At 39.9% G+C, this 24698-nt stretch overlaps 1 pseudogene; it reads right to left on the bottom strand.

The window, feature by feature from the left end:
* Positions 1–17313: 17313 nt before the first annotated feature.
* Positions 17314–24698, bottom strand: part of LOC106984749 (rhomboid domain-containing protein 3-like) — a 30598-nt pseudogene continuing 23213 nt past the window's right edge.

Below are 24698 nucleotides of genomic sequence, written 5' to 3'. Positions count from 1 at the left end.
TAGAGACACTACATAGATTCGACTAAAGTAGCTATGATAGTAGTTGTAAAGTCCAGTAGACATCCCCAGGATATTATATCCCACAATAGGATGTCATGCTCCCCTTTATATCTAGATTTCTTTATGGGCCAGAGGATCAAAATCTGGACTCATAACAAAGAATTTGTAAAAATTCTTGAGAATATTTCAAACCTCCATTCCAAGAAAAATCTAGTCTTTGTCCAGCAAGCCTGTGATGAAGTGGGATGAGCTCTGGATGAGACAGCTAGTCCACATCTTCACCTTCCATGTCAGCAGGCCAACTTGTCCTCTTTCATGACTGGCCATGCAGAGTTCACTTTGGCTGATAGTCTTGTCTGTCTGCGTTCCTGAGATTTGTACTTTCCCAAATTGACTGCAACTCAATACTTTTCAAAGGCTTATGGGGAGCAGCTGCAATTTACAAGAAAGGGTCTAAAGGACATGTTAAGAAATGTCTTCTTTCTTCCAGGTTCTCTAAGAGAAGTCCCTGTCGTAAAGCAAAGTACCTGGACCATAATACCTCAGCTTCTTACAAAAATGTCTCTGGATTTTTACTAGTCTCAACTTTTACTGAAAATTGGCCCAAAAAACATTTATTTTTAATCACATTACTGTCTTCTTCTCTTCAAAATTTTTTTGAATGTATTGTCCACTAGATATTCAGTGTCCTCTATACAAACATCTACAGGATAAATTCTTCTGTCAGTGGAATTCAAAGAAAAAGTTTATCTCTGTAGAGCGAATCTGATGTTTTCTTGTTATCAGATAATAACCATCATGCAAACCACAATTCCCCTTCTTGTCCCTTTTTTGTTCCAGAAAATTCAAGGGCTGAATTCAGTCATTGAGTTCATCTACTGTAAAGTCATTCTCTTCAGAGAGTTGAAGAGATTTGTACCCTCTTTCCCCCTCCCTTTGTTGCTCTATTTTGTGCAGTGTTTAATTTTTGAAGCTGTTTCAAATGCTTTTGGAATAGGTGGGAGATAAACCCTAAACCAATGCAGATCTAATTTGTGGTCTTTCCTCCATTAATTCAAACTCTCGTCAAGATCCAAAATTGGGGATAATATCTCCTTGAGTGCTTGTTCAAATGCTATTCAGCACTGGGAGAAGGGGGAAAAGCAATTTGTGTTTTACTTTATTGAAGATGCAGCCAGTAAGAACATTTGTCTTAGCATCAATAACAATTAATCTTAATTGTAAGGATATGTTCCAAGTAACATTCCGTTCCCAAAGGAGCAGGTTTAGGTAATTTTAGCCTCAGATTAATTTTGTCCTCTGCCATGAAAGTCATGCTAAAGTGGATACTAATCAAGTTCAAAGTGATGAGGTAGAGATATAGCCCCTGAACTTGCATCAAACCTTTGGACACTCTTCTCATCTGATTAAAACTTATGGAAGAGGAACATTATGTGCTTACTACTATATTATATTGTTATTGCATGTAATTATTTGTATAGTCCATAATTATACAATAATAATTTAATGAATAAGGTTAGTCAGTTCTTGTAACTCTGATATGTTTTCAAAGGCTTTGCTAGCCTCTCTCCACATTGAGAATAAAACCTGAACTCCCTATACAGCCTGTAAGCCTGGCATGACCAAGCCCCTGCCTAGCTTTCCAGCCTCATTTCTTTCCAGTCCTTTCTGTTCCTTTAACTTCATATCTGCCATTTAAGGCTCTTATGTGCTTGCTGTTCCCCCTACCTTCTCTATCTCCTATGTCTGGTTCTTCTAATCTCAGCTAAAACAACATTACATCTTCTGAGAAGATGCCCAATCGTTGTCTATCACAACAATTAGCTATTTCCTTCCCAGCACTGACAAGTGCTGGTTTACTCATTTACTGTCTACTGCAGTAGATGATAATAAGCTTCATGAAGGCAGTACCCTACACACAGGCATATCTTTGTACCTCGCTAAGAGCTCTGTTCCTTTTCTCAGATTATTTTCTGGATTGATACAATCGAACCTTTCCAATTCTCAAATGACAGACCAATCCACAAATCAAAAAAGATAGTATATGAGAACTGGAACATCCTTTAGAAGTAATCTAGTCTTTCACTTCATAGAGAACAGAATTTAGGCACAGAGAAGTAAAGTAACTTATCCAAGGCACACAATGGTAAGATTAGACTGAGGCTGTAGTCCAGGGCTCTAATTATGTTTCAGTAAATGCTCCATTTCCTCATTGCATGTCACCTTTGGTCTTCCAACAGATAAACCTTGGCCCAGTTAGGCTGATTGATTTGTCCAGGTATACCCAGGATTTTCCTGATTTTATCACTGAAAGTCCCATGTCCCATGAACCCACTCAGTCCTGTACAAATTGGTCAGTGACCCTAAATGGGTCAGTGTCTGTGTTGTGATATCATCCCCAGTGTGCACGTTAATACATCCTTCCTCCTCCCAGTTTGTGTGTTATTGCAAGTAATAAAGAGCATCGGCAGTACATGCTCAGATCAACTAAAATGGGTATTTCCTCAGAAGCTATCATTAGCAACTAATCATCAACAGAAAATCAACACGTCAAATGTTAGCAGACAGCCTTTGAATTCAGAAACATTCCCTTTTGTATCAAGAATCTGGGGTCTAACAAACCATTCTCTTGGAATAAATGTGTCTTAGTCTGATCAGGATGCAATAACAAAATACTATGGGCTGGGTGGCTCACACAAAAGAAATTTATTTTCTGACAGTTTTGGAGGCTGGAAGTCCAAGATCAGGATGCTACCATGGTCAAGTTATGGTGAGGACTCTCTTCCTGGCATAGTCCTTCCTCATCCACTCTCCACACCCTCCCAGTTCTCTAGGAAAGAGCATGTTTGTGGAGTTTACTCATGATTTACAACACTTGAGCAGGTCCCCAGGAGAAAGTGTGAAACAGTTAATCCCAGGCAGATCCCAAACTGCTGCTTAGACCCTGGAATGACCTCAGGGCAAAGCCAACTGCAGAATATAAATTTACTTCTTAGGATTGTTTTGCCCAAAAGCAATCACACAGCAGTTCTCAGGATCCCCAAACTGGAATGGCCTACCTGAGTACTTCTGGCTTATTTGGACTTCATTTTTAGCTTCTTCAATAAAACAATACACTCATAATTATCCTGACACAGAATTTTTGTATCCAAACAAGTCAAAGATTTTAAGATTAAGGAAATGCATCCAAATTAGACTTTTAATAATTTTCTATGCAATGGTCTGGAGAAAGAAACATATCCCCAAAAAAAATTGCTTACTGGCCTGCTTCCATCTATTGTATTAAATCTTTCTAAAAACCACAGCTGTAAAGAACAACAAAAACAATAATCCTTAACCATAACTTCAGCCAGAAAACATGGTAGATTTGAAAACTCATAAAAATTTATCTTCAGTGCCATTAATTGCCTCCCACACCATATACCTCTTCAGAATCCCTTCTTGTATGAACACATAGTGTCAATGTCTTTATCCCCACTGTTCTCAAGAAAATTACCTATATCTACACATAAATTTCAATCACTGTTCTTTTTCCCCCATAGCTATGTGTTTAAGCTTCATCTCTGATTATGAAAATGACTTGGTTGACTAGTAAATAATTTTAGAGACTAGATAGTTCACAGTGGGTAATCTGCTGGCAGTATCTTTAAAAACAGCATAAGCATTGATTATTAATGAAAACATTATACTGGTGCCTTGTGTTAGTCTTCTAGGGCTTCCATAACCAAATACCACAGACCAACAAAAATTTATTTTCTCACAGTTCTGGAGGCTGGAAGTCCAAGGCCAGTGTTTCAGCAGGTTTGTTTCTCCTGAGGCTTTCCTCCTTTGCTTGCAGGTGCCTGTCATCTTGCTGCATCCTCGCATGTTTTTCCCCTGTATATGGGCATCCTTGGTGTCTCTTGCTCTTCTTCTAAGGACACCAGTCACATTGGATTAGGACCAATTGCCTACTTTTAGGCCCTATCTCCAAATACTATTACAATGGAGGTTAGGGCTTTAATATATGAATTTCTGGGGATTCACAAAAGATAAAAAGAAGAGAATCACAAAAGATAAAGATTCACAAAATATAAAAAGAGAATCAAAGCATACAACTATGGAAATTTATCAGTTCACAAAAGAAGACAGCAAGAGAGAATGAAAGGAATAAAGGAACTACAAAACCAGAAAACAGTTTATAAAATGGAATTAATAAGTCGTTACATAACAGTAATTACTTTAAATATAAATGGATTAAATTTTTCAGTCAAGAGGCATAGAGTAGATGGATGGATTAAAAAAGCACGACCCAACTATACAATGCCTATAAGAAACTCTCTTTAGCTTTAATAACATACAGAGCTCAATGTGAAGTGATGAAAAAATGTATTCTATGAGAGAGGAAACCAAAAGAGAGCAGTGGTACCTCTACTTATAACAAGCAAAAGAGACTTTAAGCCAAATATCTTAACAAGAGAAAAAGAAAGTCATTATATCATGCTAAAGGGGTCAATTCATCAAGAAGATATAATTATCATAAATATATACACACCTACTATTGGTGTACCTAGATATATTAAAGAAATAGATACTTACAGATCTGATGGGAGAAATATACCAAAGTAAAAAAAAAATAGTAGGGGACTTTCATACCCACTTTCAACAATGGATAGATCATCGATACAGAAAATTAACAAGGAAATGTTAAACTTGAACCATACCAAAAGGTCCTAACAGACATATACAAACTGTCCCGTCCAACAACAGCAGAATACACATTCTTCTCATGTGCACATGGAATATTCTCCAGGACCGATCACAAAACAAGTCTTAGCAAATTTAACATTGAAATCATAGTAAATATCTTTTTAAACCACAATAATATGGAACTAGAAATCAATAATAGGAAGAAAGCTGGAAAATTCACAGAATGTGGAAATTAAACAACACACTTCTGTGCAACCAATAAGTCAAAGAAGAAACCAAAAGAGAATTCAAAAAATGACTTGAAACAAATGAAAATGGAAACACAGCATACTGAATCCTGTTAGATGCTCCAAAAACAGTTCTAAAATGGAAGTCTATAACAATAAAGGCTTGCATTAAGAGAAAAGATCTCAAATGAACAACCTAACTCAAGCTAACTGCAATTAGCAAAAAGAAGGAAAAAACAAATATCAGAGCAAAAATAAGTGAAATAAGACCAGAAATACAATAGAAAAGGTCAACAAAACCAAGAGCAGATTTTTTGAAAAGCTAAAGAAAATTGAGAAATACTTAGCTAGACTAAGAAAAAAAAAGAAAAAAGACTTCAATAAATAAAACCCAAAATGGAGGAAGAGACCTCAGAACTGATACTACACAGAAATAGAACGAATCGTAAGAGACTACTTTGAATAATTACACACATACACACAAACTTGGATAAACTAGAAGAAACTGATAAATTCCTAAAAACTACAACCTACCAAGACTGAATCATGAAGAAATAGAAAATCTGAACAGACCAATAATGAGTAAGGAGACTGAATCAGTAGTAGTCAAAATCTCCCAATAAAGAAGAGTTCAGGACCCCCTGGTTTCACTGGTGAATTTTAACAAACATTTTTTTTAATATGTCAATCCTTCTTAAACTCTTTCAAAATCTGAAGAGGAGATAATACTCCCAAACTCAATTTATAAGCCAGCATTACCCTGACACCAAAACCAGAAAAGGACACCACAAGAAAATTATAGACCAATGTTCCTGATGAACATATATTCTATATTTCATATGAAACTGGAAAAGTGTTCTTCACAGCAATGTGGAAGAGGTACAGTTACTCCCCATCCTCTCCAGTACTTGATATTGTCAATCCTTTTCATTTTAACCATTCTTTTTTTCTTTTTTTTTAACATTTATTTATTATTGAGAGACAGAGAGAGACCGTTAGCAGGGGAGGGGCAGAGAGATAGGAAGACAGAATCTGAGGCAGGCTCCAGGCTCCGAGCTGTCAGCACAGAGCCAGACGCGGGGCTCGAACTCACAAACTGAGAGATCGTGACCTGAGTGGAAGTCAGATGCTTAACCGACTGAGCCACCCAGGCGCCCCTAATTTTAACCATTCTTAAGTATATGTAGTGTGTCTCTTTTTGTAGGGAGGAGAAAACCTTTCCTAGAGGACTCCTAGCAGATTTCATGCATTGGCCATGGCTGGCACTGGTGTAGATCTACTGCAAGCAGCTGAATGCAGTGATAAGGACTTGATAACTGAGTTCTAAAAGAGAGTGAAAAATCAAAGCAGACCCAGGTTTTGAGTTTGGGTTATTGGAGACATTGGAGACAGTTGAAATTGCTGGGAAAGGTATGGAGCCAGATTTGATTCACACTGCATTTGCAGAACCTGACTCCTTTGACCCACAGTCCTTTTAGTGGTTCCTGGGATTTTGAAGCATGGTTCAGTTTTCTGGGGTCTTTCAAGAACTTTACAAGTTGTCTGGAGGAAACAGAATCACCCCTACCTTGGGGAAATCACCGTGAGTGGACCAGTGGTTGTGATTAGAGCATTAGTTCAACTAAGAGATACAGAAAGAATCCATGTCCCTCCCCACCCTTTTGAGTCCTAAATGAACACTCTAGATTTCTTCCCTAGGAAGAGAGCCTACTGAAAGCACTGTCATTTGCATGAAAATCCCAGGAAAAGCTAGGGGGACACTCTCGAACAGTCTCCAGGGTGTTCCCCAAGTTTTAGACCACATATTTGCAAAGAAAGACGATCTACCTTGCTAATACATTCCAAGTCAATCATCTTCTCTCCTCTAAGGGTGTTTCAAATGACAGTGACAATATAATGGTAAAAAACAATTGTAGCAGTCCCTGTCGCAACACTGAAAATATGAGCATGATAGGAAATGATCTCTATTAACCAGAGTTTGATCCCCATTTTTATTTATGCAGATACAAAGGGCTATTTGGATTAGTAATTATGTTTTTGGCATTTCCTGGGGTTTCAAATTACTTACTGGAAACAGCCTGCTGAATTCAAATACTGGATTCTAAATTTCTTATTCATCTATAAGCCATTGCTCAACAAGGATAATGGAAATGCTGCCCCAGTAAGTAACAACTTGGAATGGAAAATAGATCATTGGAATTCAGAGTGGATTTTTAGGATTTTGGTAACAGCTTCTTACAAAAACTTTAGTGGACTTTCCATGTCACTGAGACAGACTTACAAGTTTTAGTTTACTTGTTTTTTTTTCTTTTTCAGTTCTGTTATTATGGAGTTGTTTGTTTCTAGGAAAAATATAACTTTTTTCTAGTCTTGCCGTGGATATGTTTGCTCCATTTAATTTACCACAGTGTGCTTCGGTTCAGTTTTCAAATTTCATTCCGAGTACTACCATATACAGCTCTGTATGCAAGTGTGTGGGTGCATGTGCGTGCAGAGGAAGAGAGAGACGTTTCAAAATCGCTTCAAGAAGATATTCTATATCCAGCCAGTAATAATCTCTGAGAGCCAATTTTTTAATAGGGAAAGAGATAATTATGAGCATAAACACAGCACTTTGGCGATTCTTTCTCTCAAATTCCCTGGAGAACATATGTTCTCAGAGCCCAGAGGGAGATTTCTGCCACCCTCACTCAGCATGCCCTCTGCATAACAGGCTGATTCTGAGATAAGGGAGAGAATCATTCTTCAAACAACCCTTTCCCTGCCTTCTACTAATGATAATGGGAAGTTGGATGCATTACTGTTCTAATTTAAAAATCTACTCTTAGGGGTGTGTGTGTGTGTGTGTGTGTGTGTGTGAGAGAGAGAGAGAGAGAGAGAGAGAGAGAGAGAGAGAGAGAGAACTATCTTCTCAAAAGCAGAAAATAGGCATAATGCTCCTCTTTTCCTCCCATTACAAACTGCTTTATGTTCCTAGGTCTGGAGGTAGGAGGCTTATTAACATAAGAGGGTCAGCTCTACACAAAATATTAACATTGTTGCATTTTTATCTTTGTCCCTTCTCCTTCCCTTTTTCCTTTCCCAGTGTTCTGTTTATATATTCTCTCTCAGGCTTCATTGCTCTCCCTCCCCTCCTCCATCACTAGTGCCTGGGAGGGCGTCTGATCAAATACCAGTTCCTATCACAGGGCTCTCTGGTTGACTTAAAACAGTGATACTCCATCTTTTCCCCACACAACACACGATGGATGACACTCACATGTTAGACTCACTGCTGAGGATACAAAGGGTTATAGATCATTCCCAGCCCCCAGCTAATTATAACATCACCCTTTTCTCTCATGACCATAGAAGAAAATCTAAATTCAGGTGAGTAAGAGAAAGCGATTGCGGAGATAATGTTGAATCTGTCTTAATTTACAAAATGAAATAATTTGCAAGTTTCATTACTTTATTATTTTTTTAATTTTTTTTTAACGTTTATTTATTTTTGAGACGAGAGAGACAGAGCATGAACGGGGGAGGGTCAGAGAGAGGGAGACACAGAATCCGAACCAGGCTCCAGGCTCTGAGCTGTCAGCACAGAGCCCGACGTGGGGCTCGAACTCACAGACCGTGAGATCATGACCTGAGCCGAAGTCGGCCGCTTAACCAACTGAGCCACCCAGGCGCCCCAAGTTTCATTACTTTAAGTGCAATTAGCAACACATTACTTCTGTCCCATCTCACCACTGTAGGCCTTCATGCTGGCCATTCTCCATTTCCTTTCCAGATCCTTCCTTTTCTCCATCCTTCTCATCCTACTTTGTGCCCTGGGAGAGTGTCTCTTTGACCTGCTTCACTTGTGTTTCCTTGTCCTCTGGTCAATAGAGACAGCATCAGAACACTGGAAGGCAGGAGGAAAGGGGAGTTGGTGTATTTGTTCTCATCTCTTTCTCTGCTGGTTATGGATCCTCTTTCAAAGGCCTCCTGACTCCTGGTAGACAGCCTTCTTCCATATCTGCAAACTTGATTCTAGTTACAGCTCTCAAAAGTAGGCAGGAATGGATACTTCCCCCACTCCCCCAAGGACAAGGGAAGGAGGAAGACGAAGGCCTCTGGGGTACTTAACCAGCCCTTGTTGGTTCCTCTTAACTTTGTTCCTACCTTTGTCTTAGTCCACAACTGAGCATGCCACTGTGCCCCCTTCTCCCTGCCAGTACCCTAATTTTACAGCTGAGAACCAATTGCTTCGATTAACACCCCTCCCAAGAGTGATGATGCTTAATAGGACATTCTTCTTATTGATAGCACGAAGACTGAAAACCCCGGATATCCAAAAGGAATCACTCTCAAATGGCAGATGTGGATTCTGGCTGCTGAGGGTTGAGTTATTTGAGTACAAGATACCCATTCTTCATTAGTACTGCCTATATGGCCTTTTTCTTCCTGAACCCTTGGGAGACATTTTTCTTTCCATGCCTTTTCTCTTTACCAGGACACTCTCCTTCAACCTATATTTTACGGAGCTAATGTACGGCCAAGAATCCATAAAGCCTTTCTTGACCCATGTTTTCCCTCCTTAGTTCCCTATCCAAGAGTTTACAGTAATCCCCCAGGAAACACACACATACCCTATAACAACTGTAGTTTTCACATTCTAAATATTAACTATTACTTTTAGCCAGACCTTGGACAATGATTTTGTTCATGATCTGAGTTTGTGTCTTATATAAACTGTCAGGATAGGAAAGAAGTTAAAAGCATGCCATTGACTTCAGAGTCAAATGGGTTTGCTTGGAGATTTATCTTCCACTAGCCCACTGTATGTACATGTTATATAACCTTGCTTTGTATCAGTTTCCTGAAAGGAAAAAGTTATAATAATATTCTTATGTGATAGTTGTGAAAATCAAATGAGATATCTGTCTCATTTAAGCATTGTGCCTGTTGCATAGTCAATGCTAAGTAAATATTAGCTAAAACCAACATAAAAAAATAGATTGTGTTGTTTCCATGAAGTTCCTTGAAGGTAACAGATATCTTCTCATCTTTGTGTTCTCCTCAGTAAAATTCCAATATACATTATTGACGGATAGACGATGGATGATGGATGGGTAGATGAGACCAGCAGCCTCAAATAAAAAATTGTTCAGGCTCCTTAGACCTTACTTGGCAGAGACCACATTTTAAAAATTTCCAACCAGTCCTTTGAGTCTCTGGATGTGCTTTTTCTTTCTGCTTAATTCATTCAAATCATAGATGGACATTTGCATTTACAGATTGTTTTTTCATTTTTCTTTTAGCAAAGAATTTAAATTCCTTCCTCCGTGTTTTGGCATCCTCATTCCAGGTTTTTGGAAGCTTCGGACAGGTATTTATCTCACTTGAGGATTATTTTCAAGTTCCTTTAAAAGCAAAGGATGCCGTTCCTGCCAAAGCTAACAGCAGAGGGTGGAGGAGATCATTAGTTGACTAAATATTTCCATAACAAAAGTTGGGAAATTTAACCTCAAGGGTATTGGTATTTCCAACCATTCTCTATGGATCAACAATTAGAACAAGTTCATCTATCAATTATGAAACAGCCCAGAAAGAATTTGGACTTCTATTTTTGCCAAACAGCAAAACAAATTGAAAAGTATGGAAAATACCACACAAAAGCCCAAATTAATTATTTCTATGTCTGTTACTGTTTTGCCTCTTAACCAGTCAGAAGTTACTGAATCCAATTCAATATTTCCTTTACTACCTACTGTGTGATGGGCACTCTGTATACCCATTAAAAGAACTCCTTTGAAATGAAATTTAGTGTAACTTAAACAATCCCTATGATACATTTGCACTATTTGGCAAAAGTAGACTCTTTCCTCTTTGGCCAGAATGGCCTCACCTGTGACTGAATTCATGAGCTACGGTGTCTTCAGGTTTTCCAAAGCTGACAGAGTGGACAATGCATAGACTTTGGTGTCACTTTTAATCCTGGCTGCACAGTTACCAGCTCTATGGCCGAGCAAGTTCTTCTGTCTGTGTGACCCTCTTTTCCCCACTCAAAAACGAGTGTAATAGTATTTACCTCACTGTGCAGGGATGAAGGATGAATGCAATAGCGCGAGCATCCGGTATCAGCTTCCCTTATCACTTTATACTCATGCATTTTACATAGCATCTAGGACACACTCGAACAAATGCAAGCACTACGTAACTCAGTTTTTGCTTCCTTATTTAATGATCACAAGAGCAGAAATTTGACCCGATTCATTTTGTGGACCTTCTATTCCTATGAAAGAAATAATCTGAGCTTTGATATGAGATTATTGAAACTTATCTTTTGATGACAGGAAAAAAGTCTTTGTCTTGACTCCTATATGCACGTATATCTCAGATTAGTGGATTAGTAAAAATAGAGGAATAGCCAACCTAACCCCTTAGTGCTAAGGTTCTACATAAATTAAGTTCTGAGGCCATTTGTCCTTTTCTCCCAATTGAGTAGGAACTCTGACAGTCTGTCTTGGAGAAATCTCCTTTGAACAGAGATAACAATATAGGAAGGAGTCCAAGCCCTGCTGGTGGATATTGAGGAGCACATCACTCAGAGTACTCTGGTGCCAGCTGTGGAAGCCAAATTAGGCTAACAAAGTAACAAAAACCTCCTAGAAAACTCCTGGATAGTTCACAACACTGAGGGCCTGGAGAACTGAGCTCAAAGATTGGGGAAAAACCAAGGGAGATTGGGACCCAATTAAGATGCTGTGGCAGAAACAGTTTTTGTAGACTGCGGCCACTAACCTTGGCACTTTCAAAAAGGCTTTAAGCTCTGTTGTAGCTCCTATAATTAATCTCTAACTACTCCTGGGTAGACGTGCTACATTCTTGAGATTCATGTCCAAGTGGTGAGCATCTGATCTTCCAGTTTAGGTCACATGACTGTGCTCTACTCACCATGGAGCTGGGGGAAAGACCGAGATCTGTAATGGAGACAGAGGGAAGAGAAGCTTTGATTTCAAGCTACCATGATTCTTTAAAAAACAAGCAGGTAGTTAGCAATACTGTGTTGTCTGTTTGAAAGTTGCTAAAACAGTAGATCTTAAAATTTTCCATTACAAGACAAACATTTGTAACTATGTGAGATGATGGATGTTAAATAAGTGTATGGAGATAATCACTTTGCAATGTATACATACATGAAATCATTATGTTGTACACTTTAAACTAATGCAATGTTATTTGTCATCTATAGCTCACCAAACTAGGGAAAAAAAGAAGGTAGGTTGTTACAATGTCAGGGAGCCAAAAGGAAGTATCCTCTGCAAAAAGTTCACCTCACCTTTCCCCTGTCCTATTGTCTCTTTCTTATTACAGTGGCTGGTGCTGGTCATTTGGGGGTGTGGTATTCTCATGAGCCCACATACAGACGTGTTCTTCGCAAGGACCACAGCTGCATTTTGATGGATGTAACCTTTCTAGGATGATCTGGCTGTGCATCCTGTAGTTAGCCAATTCTGGCCCCTGAATTCCTGTCATGCTCAGAGCTGATGGTTCTCTGGAGGGCCAGTCAGATAACTGGTGAGCACAGCCCCTGAAGTGAGACATCTATGATGGAGATATTGCCTATTGACTTGCTCAAAAATGAAAAATGGGATATGAGGTGCTGAAGTATTTGAGGACATCATGTTAAAAGCTTCTTGTTTGACTTTTAGCACTGAACAATCTTTGTTCGTTTCCTTCATTTCAGGCCCCAGAGGATTAGTTTTGCCAAAGGGAAAGAGGTAGCTAAAAGGCAAAATGGCAACCAAATTGAAAGCACTGTGATGAAAGTGTGTTATAGTGGATAAAAGCATTGATTATATTTGTGGTCAGCTAGACCCAGGTTGGAATCCAGCCCCCCACACTTTTCAGGACCACAGTCTTGGGATGGTAACTTAAAGTTCTGTGAGCCTAACCTATAAAATAGGGATAACAGTGTCCCTAGAAATGGGTGGTTGTGAGGACTAAGGAGAATCTCTTTTAAAGCACTCAGCCACACTACAGCCCATCTAACACTTGATCCTGTCCACCACCACCCCCACTTCCTCACTCACAGAAGAAAATAGAGAAGTCAGCTTGGTTACTAAACTATAAAGCATGAAGTTACTAGAAACAGTTTGAGTAAAATTCAAAGGCTAGATGCCAACAGTGGGATAAAACAGAAATAAAAGAAAGGGCATTGAACTTAAGCAAAGAGGAGGCAGAGTTGTGGTATCTGCATATTCCTGCATCACGGTAAAGCCATTTGGAGTCATTTGGAGTCACTTGGGAAAGACAGGAAGAGGCATCTTCAAAATACGAGAAGTGATCTTTCCAGCGCATATGCTGTGCTCCAAGCTGGGTTCTTTACATACATTATCACATTAAACTACATACCCAGTAGGTACATTATTCCCATTGTGTAGATAGTGAAATTGAGGCCCAGAGAGGCAGTGAGTGGATTCCTTCTGACCTCACTTCCCTTCTTTCCAAGTGAGATGGCAGAAAATAACTTCCTTCATCAGCCCCAGAGGTTATGTTTCTTCTACTAAAGAAAGCAACAGCCTGGGGTATGAATCACGTTGTCCCATTTCAAATTTGGAGATTGGGTCAGGTGTGAACTGTAGTCTAGTCTACAGTGATGAAGTCAGGCAGGGGGAGAATAGTGTCCATGTGAATAAACATCAAGTCTTCACTATATTCACATACATGGTTGGGGGAGGGGGGCAGGAACACTGCATCAGCAAATCCAGGGGGCCCATTCATGTTATTTAGTGCTGTTAAGAAAAAGGAATCAAAAGGTAGAGGTACAGCAATAAGATAATTTCACCCTTAATGTCACCTTACACGTTAACTAGCTCACCAAGTATTATTTAATTATCTAAGATAGGAATGGGCAAACTCTGACCCATGCACACATGGTCTTATAAATAAAGTTTTATTGGAACAAACACATCCATTTATTTATGTATTATCTAAAGCTGTTCTTATGCTACAATCTCAGAATTGAGTAGCTTCGACAGAAACCATATGACCTGGAAGCCAAAAATATTTACTGTCTGGCTGGTTAAAAAGTTCGCTGGCTCCCTGACCTAGAATAATGTACTTATGTTTGAATGTGCTATTTACTATTTGATTAGAGCCCAGATACTCTGAAGTTATATATCTACTGGTTGATTTTTATAAGGTAGAAAGCATAACCAGAAGGCTACAGATTTATTGCTCTGTAAGATATTAACCAGTTTCATAACATACCAACAAATTCATTTCAGTATCCCTTTGACCTACTAACTAAGGTCATTTGAGGAATTCCCTTCCTCAAATTCTCCTTTGAACCAGAGTTGCCATACTAATGATCCCCTCATTAAGTAGTAAGTTGAGTAGACATTTGATTCATGTTCATTCTATTTTGTATGAGTCATGTGTTTAACTTTTGGAAAGTTATACTTCGGCAACTACAAGGGACACCATCGAATACAACATGAAAAGAAAGGGTGATAAGTCTCAACATAGGGATAGTAGTCCTAGAAAGCCAACCCTATTGGTGCCACTACAATCATACCTCATTTAATCCATAAAATAACCCTATAAAGTATGTTAACCTACAAAATGTAGAAACTAAGATAATAGCAAGACCCACCTCATCAGGTAATTTGGGTAGTAAAAAAGATTGTGCAAGTCTAATATTTAGCACAATACTTATTGTTAATACTTCCTCATTAAATTATTATTATTATTATTATTATTATTATTATTATTATTATTTAATGGTACTATCCTGTGTATTAGCTGTTTCCTTAGTGAAAGTAATGGACATTTGATTCTTACTAGCTTTAGCAAATAAAATTTATAAAAGAAATTATTGGAGGAAGTATAATCAAAGGAAAGGCTAAAGCCCCCTCTTGTCCACATTGGCTGAGACTCATAGGCGAGAGACCCTGCCATGTCTAAAGATACAAGTGATTTGGTTTTGCAGGACTATAAACCCTGATCAGATAGGGAACTGACCTCATTTCTTCCACCCTGTAAACTGAGGCAGAGATTATAACTTCCTTACCTTTGTATCCTCATGTTGCTCAGCACAGTACCTGCCACCGGGTACATGCTCAATAAAACTTTATTGAGTTAAATAACCAGCATGTTGATGGGGATGATAAGTAAATATGGCTGGCAAAAAAAAAAAAAAAAAAAGTCAAGATCTATAGAAATAGTAGTGTATCTGATTTGGTGGTTCAGATGGAGGCCAGGTTGGGACAAGCACTTTGAGTGGGGTAGCCCAAGGCTACTTTTCCTCTTCACAACTATAAAATAAGATAAAGCTAACATTCCCATCACAGCTTGAATGTGCAGAAGTCAGTGTTGTGTTCTGTTCTTTCTGTTGTTGGAATCTTCCTCTGCTTTGGGGGAAGTTAAGAGATAAGACCTATTCCTGTTAACCCTGAGGGGCACAAGATGGGCCACCTTTATTACATTACCAGATCTGTCTACCTCAATTGTATTGACAAAACCTGCCAGGCCTGTGCACACATCCTGATCCTTCTCATCCCTTCAGTTCCATCACCTGGACATTTTATTTGAAATTGATTTTTAAATGTCTGAGTAATTGAGGTTTATATGTAGTTGCCTCTCTGCAACAGAGGTAAGCTGAGGCTGCTTATAGCCTCATTAAATGCTGATTAAAAATGATTGCATTACTGGAGCCCCCAAATGGTGCCCTTCCTCAGGGCACCCATCAAAGAACAGGTTCTGTACTTGGCAGATCTGAGCATCTGAAAGGCAGAAACAGTGCAGAGTTGGGCTTTGCATCCACTGTTTATCATCCACAGATGACCAACTCTAATAGGAGGACTATTTTCCAGGCTTCCCATCTCTGGAACACATACAAGGCTTCAGGCTCTGATGAAGGCAAAATATCCACTTTTTTCCCAAGTCATGAGATTCTCACTGGAGTCAATCTTTTTTCTTTTTTCAATGATTTTATTTTTGAGAGGGAGAGAGCGTGAACAGGAGAGGGGCACATGGGGGGAGGGGGGGCAGGTGGGGCAGAGGATCCAAAGAAGAGTCAGCACTGACAGCTTCAGCACTCACAGCAACAAGCCCAACCAGGGGCTCGAACTCACAAACTGCAAGATCATGACCTGAGCCAAGGTCAGGAGCTGAACCAACTGAGCCACCCAGGCACCACTCACTGGAGTCAATCTTATGACCAAAATTTTGAAGTAGGAAGTCTAATGTCTTTTGGGACAGATCGAAGGAACTGTACAAGTTCTGGAGCGTCTCTTTCCATTCCCCACCCCCCCCCCCACTCCCAATGTCCCACTCATACACTGTATGTGTGATTCTAGACTTGTTCTTTAACAAATAAATTGGCCTTCAGATTTGGCACAGGCAAGGCCTACCAGTGAAAAAAGGAGACCACTAGGAATGGTTATGATTTTAAAATCATTCTCTGTCCTCCATGGTCTGGCTAACACCTTTACCACTGTCCATTGCAAGAGGTGTACAGTTTTGGTTTTGTTTTTGTTTTCCTTGGTGGATCAGAGATTTATTTAACACCAGCGGGCTCAGAGGAGACCGTTTCTCCAAAGATCTGAGCCCCGAATGAAGGGGGGAAGGGTAATTTATAGCATCGTCTTCAACATTCGTGGCAGCTTTCACGCAAGGCAAACAGGGCAGGAAGAGCCCGGAAAAGGGGTTTCTAAGCTAAGGAACTACAGCTTCTTTTAGTCCTGTCAGCCATCTTATGGTGTAAAACTTTACTCATTTTCCCAACATTCCCCCCTTTGTTGCCTTTTTAAAAATCTTTTCTTAGGCATCACTTTTTGGCTCTAGGGGTTGGTACCCTCAGAGGGCTAAGATACGTGCTGCAGTTTGGCGAGCAACAGTGTTTTTCCATAAAACATACCAGGGTATTTAGTATACAGGGGCCGATGGTCACAAGTAAAATTAAGGAAAGGAGGGGCCCTGCCAGGGCAGGGAGCCAGGATGCCCAGTCTGTGAGATCCCATCCTCTCCATTGACTGATATTTTCCTGTTGCTAAGTTGAATTCTTTCCTTGAGTTCCTTAACCTTAATCCTGACGATTCCTGATTGGTTTACAAAATGGCAACATTCCTTCCCCCAGAAAGACACAAGTCCCTCCTTTTTCTGAAGTGAGGAGGTGGAGGGCTCGCCTATTTTGGAGGGACACTGCTACCAGGGAGTTTATTTGGCCTTGTCAGGTTACCAAGGAGTCTGTCATCCGTTCCACATCCAGCTTGTTGATGCAGTCCCTATTAGCCCAACAGCAAGAAGCAAGATTAGGGTTATGACACCAGTAAGGGGCAAGGGCTCGCGGAGTTGCATCTAAACCCCTGGGCTCGGTCCACACGTTGATTCCTCAAGCTTCTGCCGTGCGCAGGGCAGCCAGTTTCTAGGGTGTGGCTGGAGCAGGGCTGGAGATCTCAAGGGTCAGTGTCTTTTTGAGGGTCAGTTTAGGAAGGTTGACTGGATCTGGATCACTTTGCCACGTTGAGGGTTCCTCCGAGTTGGTCTTCTTAACTCGGGAGTGATCACCATGGGGTGATACCCGAAACTGAATCCTCTATTTGGTTATATATCTGTAAAGTCCACCTCCAAGTCTTCGAAAGGGGTGGGTTTGTGGTAACTGTCAGATCAGGTTTAGGGAAGATATGGTTTGCATATGTAGAGATCCATCCTGTTTTCCAGCTCTTCAAATAATCATATGCCCATGGGGTCTTAGTACTATCCCCACAGAATAACAAGCACAGAAGATTGTCTATACATGAAATACTGTGACAATTTTTCTGAAGTTTACCTCAAGTTGTCTAGTTTAGACAAACAACAAACATTTAAAGACAATCAGAACTAGAATTTAACATCCGTAACGGTGCATTGTTAAAACATACTTTTTCTCTCTAAAACCCCCGCTTTCCAGAGATAGCCAAATTAAGACCAATGCATTTGTAGAACGAGTCCAGTCTTAGCAAACCTGGCCTAATTATTTACATAAGCTCAGCAAGAATAGCAAATGATCATGAAGATCTTTTAAATTTTCTTTGCTGGAACCTTTTATCAGGAATTTCCAGGTTGAACTTTTAGTAGCCTCTCCAGGCCAGAAGCCAAGCCAAATACTTGCCATCAGACAGGCCTGCAATACCTGTAGAATTGGGCAAATTCCTCTTTATGAGGTCCCCAAGATATCCTGAGGTTCCTGCACCTGCCAGGAACTGACCTTCTTTCCTCACCTGGTGAGGTTGCTGGGAACTCTGTAAGCAAGGTATCAGGTCAACATTTCCAAGGGGTTTTATGGCTCCATGTTTCATAAAGCCAACCTTAGTTCCTTAAATCTGTCTGGTCATATCTGAGTCTATGAATGTCACTCTCAAATATGACATTCCGGTCAAAGCCTTGTTCTTATTACCTCACAAAATGTGTTTCTTCTTCAAGGAGATTTATGAAAAGGACTTTGGGGACAAATACAGGTATTCTACATCTTTAACATTAATACTTAAAATGGGTAAGAATTTCCAGAACTAAAAAGCTGCATTCAAATTGAACAAGAATTAGGAACATGAGATTAAATGAACTGGGGAAGATTATAGTTTTGTGACTCTTATTGGAAATATGGTTCTCTAGTGTTTGCTCTTCCAGATTAAGGAAACTTTCTCTTAAGATATCCATGATATACAGAAATGTCATAAAGCATTCATTTGTAAACTGAAGCATCTATCTTTTGTCTCTAGCTAAACCCTCTGAATTTCAAAAACTCTCAGTGAGTATTCTTTCTTTCATGGCAATTACAATTGTTTGCATAAGTTCAGTAAGAATCTGTTCATCCTGTATCAGGTCACCATTGGAAATTCTGGTTATTTTACCAAGGCATACAGTTTTGAAGTTGAAAGTGATGTAGGCAAATTTTGATGTTGAGGTCAGGAAGTCCTGGGCTTGAATCTGGTCTCAACCCGTGAAAAGCTGGATAGCCATGGGTAAAATCCTGAATCTCTCTTTGGCTCAGTTTCCTCATCTGGGAAATGGGGATATCAGAGCCTGCTTCACAGGGTAAGTGTCAATACATAATGAATCCCATGGCGCCTGGGTGACTTGGTCGGTTGAGTGTCCAACTCTTGATTTCCACTCAGGTCATGATCCCGGGGTTGTGGGATCAAGCCCTGCTGTGTCAGGCTGTGTGCTGAGCATGCAGCCTGCTTAAGATTCTCATTCTGTCTCTCAAACTCTGTCTCTCTCTTCCCCTTTATGCCCTCCCCCACTTGTACTCTCTGTCTCTCTCAAAAAAAATTATAAAATAAAACAAAATAAAATAAAAAGTCAGTTATTCTTCCCTAAAGGATTGTTAAGGTCACCTAAAAAAATAAACAAAAACAAAATAAAAACACCCCACCTGACCCTTGCAGCTTTTTGGTTTTTGTTTTTTGTTTGTTTTGCTTTTGGTCTTGGATTCTCCATTATGGATGAGTAACTCTGGGTTTCTTGAAGGGGCATTAGCGATGTTCTGGAGGAAAACAGGGAGATCAAAGAGGCAGGGCTCTGAGATCTCCAATCTTTCCCAAAACATACACCATCTGGAGCAACTTACTTTTCATCTATTTTATATATGGGGGGTTCTATATAAAATTTCTGTTAAAAACTTTGCACAACTTTCAAAAGAAAAGTTGACTACTATTACTGTATTAGAAAATTCATGGAATTCACAAGGTAAAAAGTACGAACTCCCTATTTCCCATCACACTGCAATGTCTTCTCAGCACACAAGGTGGCAGAAGCTCCTTGGTATGTCTGTGAGGAAATTTCACAGCCTGTCTGGACTAGTGCATCACTAAAGCTTTTGCAGCAGAGAACAGAATGCACACAGATTCAGTTAATTAAGGGCTAAGCCTCTAGAACTTGGAGTTCTCTCTCTCTCTCTCTTTTTTTTTTTTTTTAAGCCAAAACCCAGAGCAGCAGAACTCTCTCTGGGCTTTGTCTTTCCAGAGTCGTTCCTAACACATTATCAGTCTCAATTCCAGCACCCTACACTGAATTGGGCGTTGGGTAGGAATTCGGTAAGTGTTGATCAACAGAATGGTTTCTATTCCAAGTAGATCAGACCTCAGTCCTCATGGCTTGTGCTGGTTTGCCCTGAAACGCCCAGGCAGTATATCTTTTGTGCTGAACATGTGCCAAGACAACAAACTTACAGTGGAGAGAAGCTGCTGGTGGAGGGATATGGCAGGGAGGACCTCACAGGGGAGGCAATGATTAAGATGGTCCCTTCTAGTGTTAGGACTTGGAAGAGACAAGAGAAAACCCAAGTGATTCTTGGCAGGGTCCAGAGTCAAAGCAAAAGTGAAAGGCAAGGCTGAGCAGAGTGTGTGAATAGGAAAAAGATATGAGTGAATAGGACTCAAAAGAAATGGGAAAATGTGTTTTCCTAGATGCTGCTTAGAAAATGTTGGGTCCCTGTCCTCACTGTAGATCAGAGAATTGAGTCACTATTAAACAGCATAAACAGAGATCTTCTCCCAAAGTATTTAGCCAGGAATCTGTGTCCCTTTCCAAAAATGAGAAGAAATAAATAGGGCAAAAGGTTAGGCTGCCATTTATTGGACATTAGTATGTGGCAAGCACTTTACTAAACACTTTAATGTGGACTCATTTAACACAAAGAGCGGCCCTATTCATACATTCATTTATTCATTCAACATAAATGTATTCAGTGTTAACATGTTCTGGGCTTGGTATATAAGCTCAGAATTTTGATATGGCAGTGTATAAAACACCCCGTGTCTGCCTCCTTGTGGAATTTAGATTTGCAGGACAGAAAAACAGTAAAATAATAAACTAACATTTAGTAAACATGAAGAAATATTGGGTAAGAATACTTCTCCCCCAACCCCCACCTCTCTCTCTCTCTCTCTCTCTCTCTCTCTCCCTCTCTCCCTCCCTCCCTCCCTCCGTCTCAGATACTGAGGCATGGAGTGCTTATGCAAAATACCCACAGTCACCCATAGGCAACAGCAAACCCAGAAATGAGTGTCTTCAAATCCTGTGTTTTTAACCACAACCTTTCTCATTCCTCTGGCATCATTGGGAAATTTCTATTCTTTTCCCTTGAAATACTCTGATCCTTTAAGCCAAAGGAACCAGCCAACATCCACGGAAGACTTTTGAGATGCATACCCGGCCACATGCCTGCCCATGGGATGATTTTGAGCTCTGTGGAGCCTTCTTCTTTCTGGAGCCTTGAACATTAATTCCTCTTCCCTCCTCAGATGAAATCACATAATTGCTTTTAACCCATCTCAGCTCAGTTCCAGGTAGGAATTTATAGACTGCTTGTTTCTACGCCACTTCTGTGTCACTGTGACTTAATAACCTGATTTTAGTCTTTCTGATGTAGTCACTTACTGGAGTTATTGAGTATTTTATCCTCCCCTACTTCTTCTTAAAGAAATATGCTCATAGCCCAAAGCAAAAATAAATGCACTAGAGTCCGCATCTATACAATTAGGGACAAAGGATTCCCCTCTGCAGGTTCTGTCCTGGAAGTTGGATTCCCAGTGAAGCATCTTTAATAAAGGTTCTTTCATGAAAGTCTCATCTTTGAGACCCAGGCAGGGTTTCCTGTGAAAGTGAAGAGACTCCCACTACATATTACAAATGGCATGCATTGTTTCTCAAAATAAGTACTAGCTATGTATGCATCTCTCATTTCCTCCCAATATAAACAAATGTCACTGAACTAAAACAATTTGGGAGCACCCAGGTGGTAGAATGCGTGCGTGGATCCGTGTGTGCCCGGGGAGCAAGCGGAGATTTGCATTCCCTCTCCTTTGTTACTTTTCTTTGTTCATGGACATGTGACATACACATTAAGTACACATTTTGTTCTTCCACAAGAGACATCTTTAAAATAAACAAGAGAAAAAATTCTCCCTTCTCCTTAGCACTCCTGTTTTAGGGAAAAACCCATAAGATAAATGCTAAGACATACAATAGTTTTGGAGAAAACACATTGTGTTCGACCCAGAATGGAACGCTCAAAAAATTAGGGCCCCTGTGTGGCTCAGCAGATTAATTGTCTAACTTTTTATTTCAGCTCAGGTCGTGATCTCACGGTTCATTGGATTGAGCCCTGAATCGGGCTCTGCACTAATAGCTCCAAGCCTGCTTGGGATTTTCTCTCTCCCTCTCTCTCTGCCCCTTCCTGGCTTGTGCATGCATGTGCTCGCTCTCTCTCTCTCTCTCTCTCTCTCTCTCTCTCTCTCTCCCTCCCTCTCTGTCTCTCAAAATAAACATTTTTTTAAAAAAAGAAAACTTAAAAATCTTTTTCTCTGTCTTCAAAGACTGACCTATCGATAAGAAACAGGCCCACAAATTCTGTAGAAAATATCAAGGAAGAGCTTTGGGTGAAGAAAACAAGGGCAAAGGGAGTATGAACACTGTTTGTAGTATACACACTTGTCACCGTGCCTGTAAGTGCTCCCAAAGAGGATGCACACCTATTGAAACTGACCCCTTCAAGCACCTCCCACATACACCCTTAGAGTCACCAAAATTGCCAGCACTGTCTCCTTCAATGAGTCTCACCTGCAAATGGAATAAAAGCTCAAATCCTCCTCCCAATCTTTAAAGCTCCCAAGTTTGAGATCCTCCCTTCCTCCCTTCCTTCTTTCTGAACTTCCTCCTTAAGAAATGCACCCCTTCTCTCCATGTATGCCAGGCTTCAGCCACCTGAAGGATATGACTGTCTTCCACGTTCTCTGTACCTTTTCTCTGTATATTTATAGTCATGGGTCTAGATGAGATTGGCTAAGCACAGAGGGAAGATAGAAAAGAGAAGGGAGACCAAGATGAACCCCAGAGGGACTCCAGTATTTAGAGATCAGACATAGTCCAAGAAGGGCAGAAAAAAGACAAAAAGAGCTATTCTTGAGATGGGAAGAAATGTAGGAGAGTGTGGATCTCAGAAACCGAGAGAAGAGAGGTTTTCGGGAAGCAGAGAGTGGTCAGCTGCTGGGCAATGTTGAGAGATCAAGTGAAGAAAGAGACACACATATTGGTTGTGTTAATATGGACATCGTGGAGTTGTCTTCATGGGATACAAAAGTAGGAAACCCAAAGGTTCAAGGCAGATGAGCAGATGAGGGAGTAGAGTTTTCCTGGAAATTACGCTCTGTGGGGCATTTTCCAGGACAGCTAACCTGATCTTTAACAAGTCCATGGCATAGAAAAAAACCATATGTTCCAGACTGAACTCCATGTAAGACTAAACTATGTAAGAGATAAAATCAGATGCAATGTAAAAACCTTGTTTGGATTGTTACTCAACTAAACCAACATGAAAAGACATTTGGGGTATAATTGAGTGTAATATGAATCTAAAACTAGATATTAGATGATATTAAGAAATTTTTGTTAAGTGGGTTATGTGTGGTAACATTATCATGGTTATGTAATAAAATGCACTTTTTTAAAAAATTTGTTATGTTTATTTTTGAGAGAGACAGAACGTGAGCGGGGGAGGGGCAGAGAGAGAGGGAGGCACAGAATCTGAAGCAGGCTCCGGGCTCTGGGCTGTCAGTACAGTACCTGATGTGGGGCTCTAAGCCAGAACCGTGAGATCACGACCTGAGCCGCAGTTAGATGCTTAACCAACTGAGCTAACCAGGCATCCCTAAAATGCGCTTATTTTTAAGGAACATACTGAAATATGTAGAAATTGAATGTCATAAAGTTTGATATTTGCTTTAAAGTGCTAAAGCAAAAAATGAAAAGAGTAATAATGAAGGAAGTATGACCAAAGTGTATAATTTTTAACTTTGTATAGCGAGTACATGGGGGTTCATTATAAAATCCTACTTTTAGGCATACTTTATATTTATCCTAATAAATGCTTAAAAAAAGAGTTGTACTGTGAAAGAGAACAGAGGAATAGGACAGTAGCTAGAGAAAAATGTAGGCCGAGAGAAACTTGGGGGGTTTTGTAAACACTTTTTTTAAAGAGCAGTTTTTAGGTTCACAAGAAAATTGAAAGGAAAGTACAGAGATTTCCCATATATTCCCTGCCCCCACAAGTGTATAACTCCCCCATTATGGACATCCCTCACAGAACTGTAACATTTGTTACAACTGATGAGCATTGACACAACGCCAATGTTGATTGACACAATATAACTACCCAAAGTCCATAGTTTACCTTAGGGATCACTTTTGGTGTTGTGCACTCTGTAGGTTTGGGCAAGTATATAATGACACGTGTCCATCATTATAGCATCACACAGAGTATTTGCACCGCCCAAAAAATCTGTGTTCTGCCTATTCATCCCTTTACCCCCCCAACCCAACCTGTGGCAACCACTGATCACTTTACACTCTGCATAGTTTTGCTTTTCCGGGATGTCTTAGAGTTGGAATCACATTGTCTATCTCCTTTTCAGGTTGTTGTTTTTTTTTTTTTCACTCAGCAATATGCACTAAAAACTCCCCCATGTCTTTTCATGGTTTGATAGCTCATTTCTTCTTAGCATGGAAAAATATTTTATTATGTGGATGTACCAGTTTATCTCTTCACCTTCTGAAGGACAGCTTGATTGCTTTTACTTTTTGTCAATTATAAATAAAGCTACATCCTTGTGCAAGTTTTTGTGTGGACATGCATTTCCAACTCCTTCGGATATATACAAAGTAGTGCACTTGCTGGATCATCTGGTAAAAGTATGTGTAGTTTTGTCAGAAACCACAAAACTGTCTTTCAAAGTAGCTGTACCATTGTGCATTTCTACCATCAGTGAATGA

The sequence above is a fragment of the Acinonyx jubatus genome, chromosome D2 (assembly GCF_027475565.1).
Source record: "Acinonyx jubatus isolate Ajub_Pintada_27869175 chromosome D2, VMU_Ajub_asm_v1.0, whole genome shotgun sequence".
Classification (NCBI taxonomy): Eukaryota; Metazoa; Chordata; class Mammalia; order Carnivora; family Felidae; genus Acinonyx; species Acinonyx jubatus.
The sequence above is the reverse complement of the archived record's forward strand: the minus strand, read 5'-3'. Positions and strand labels throughout refer to the sequence as shown.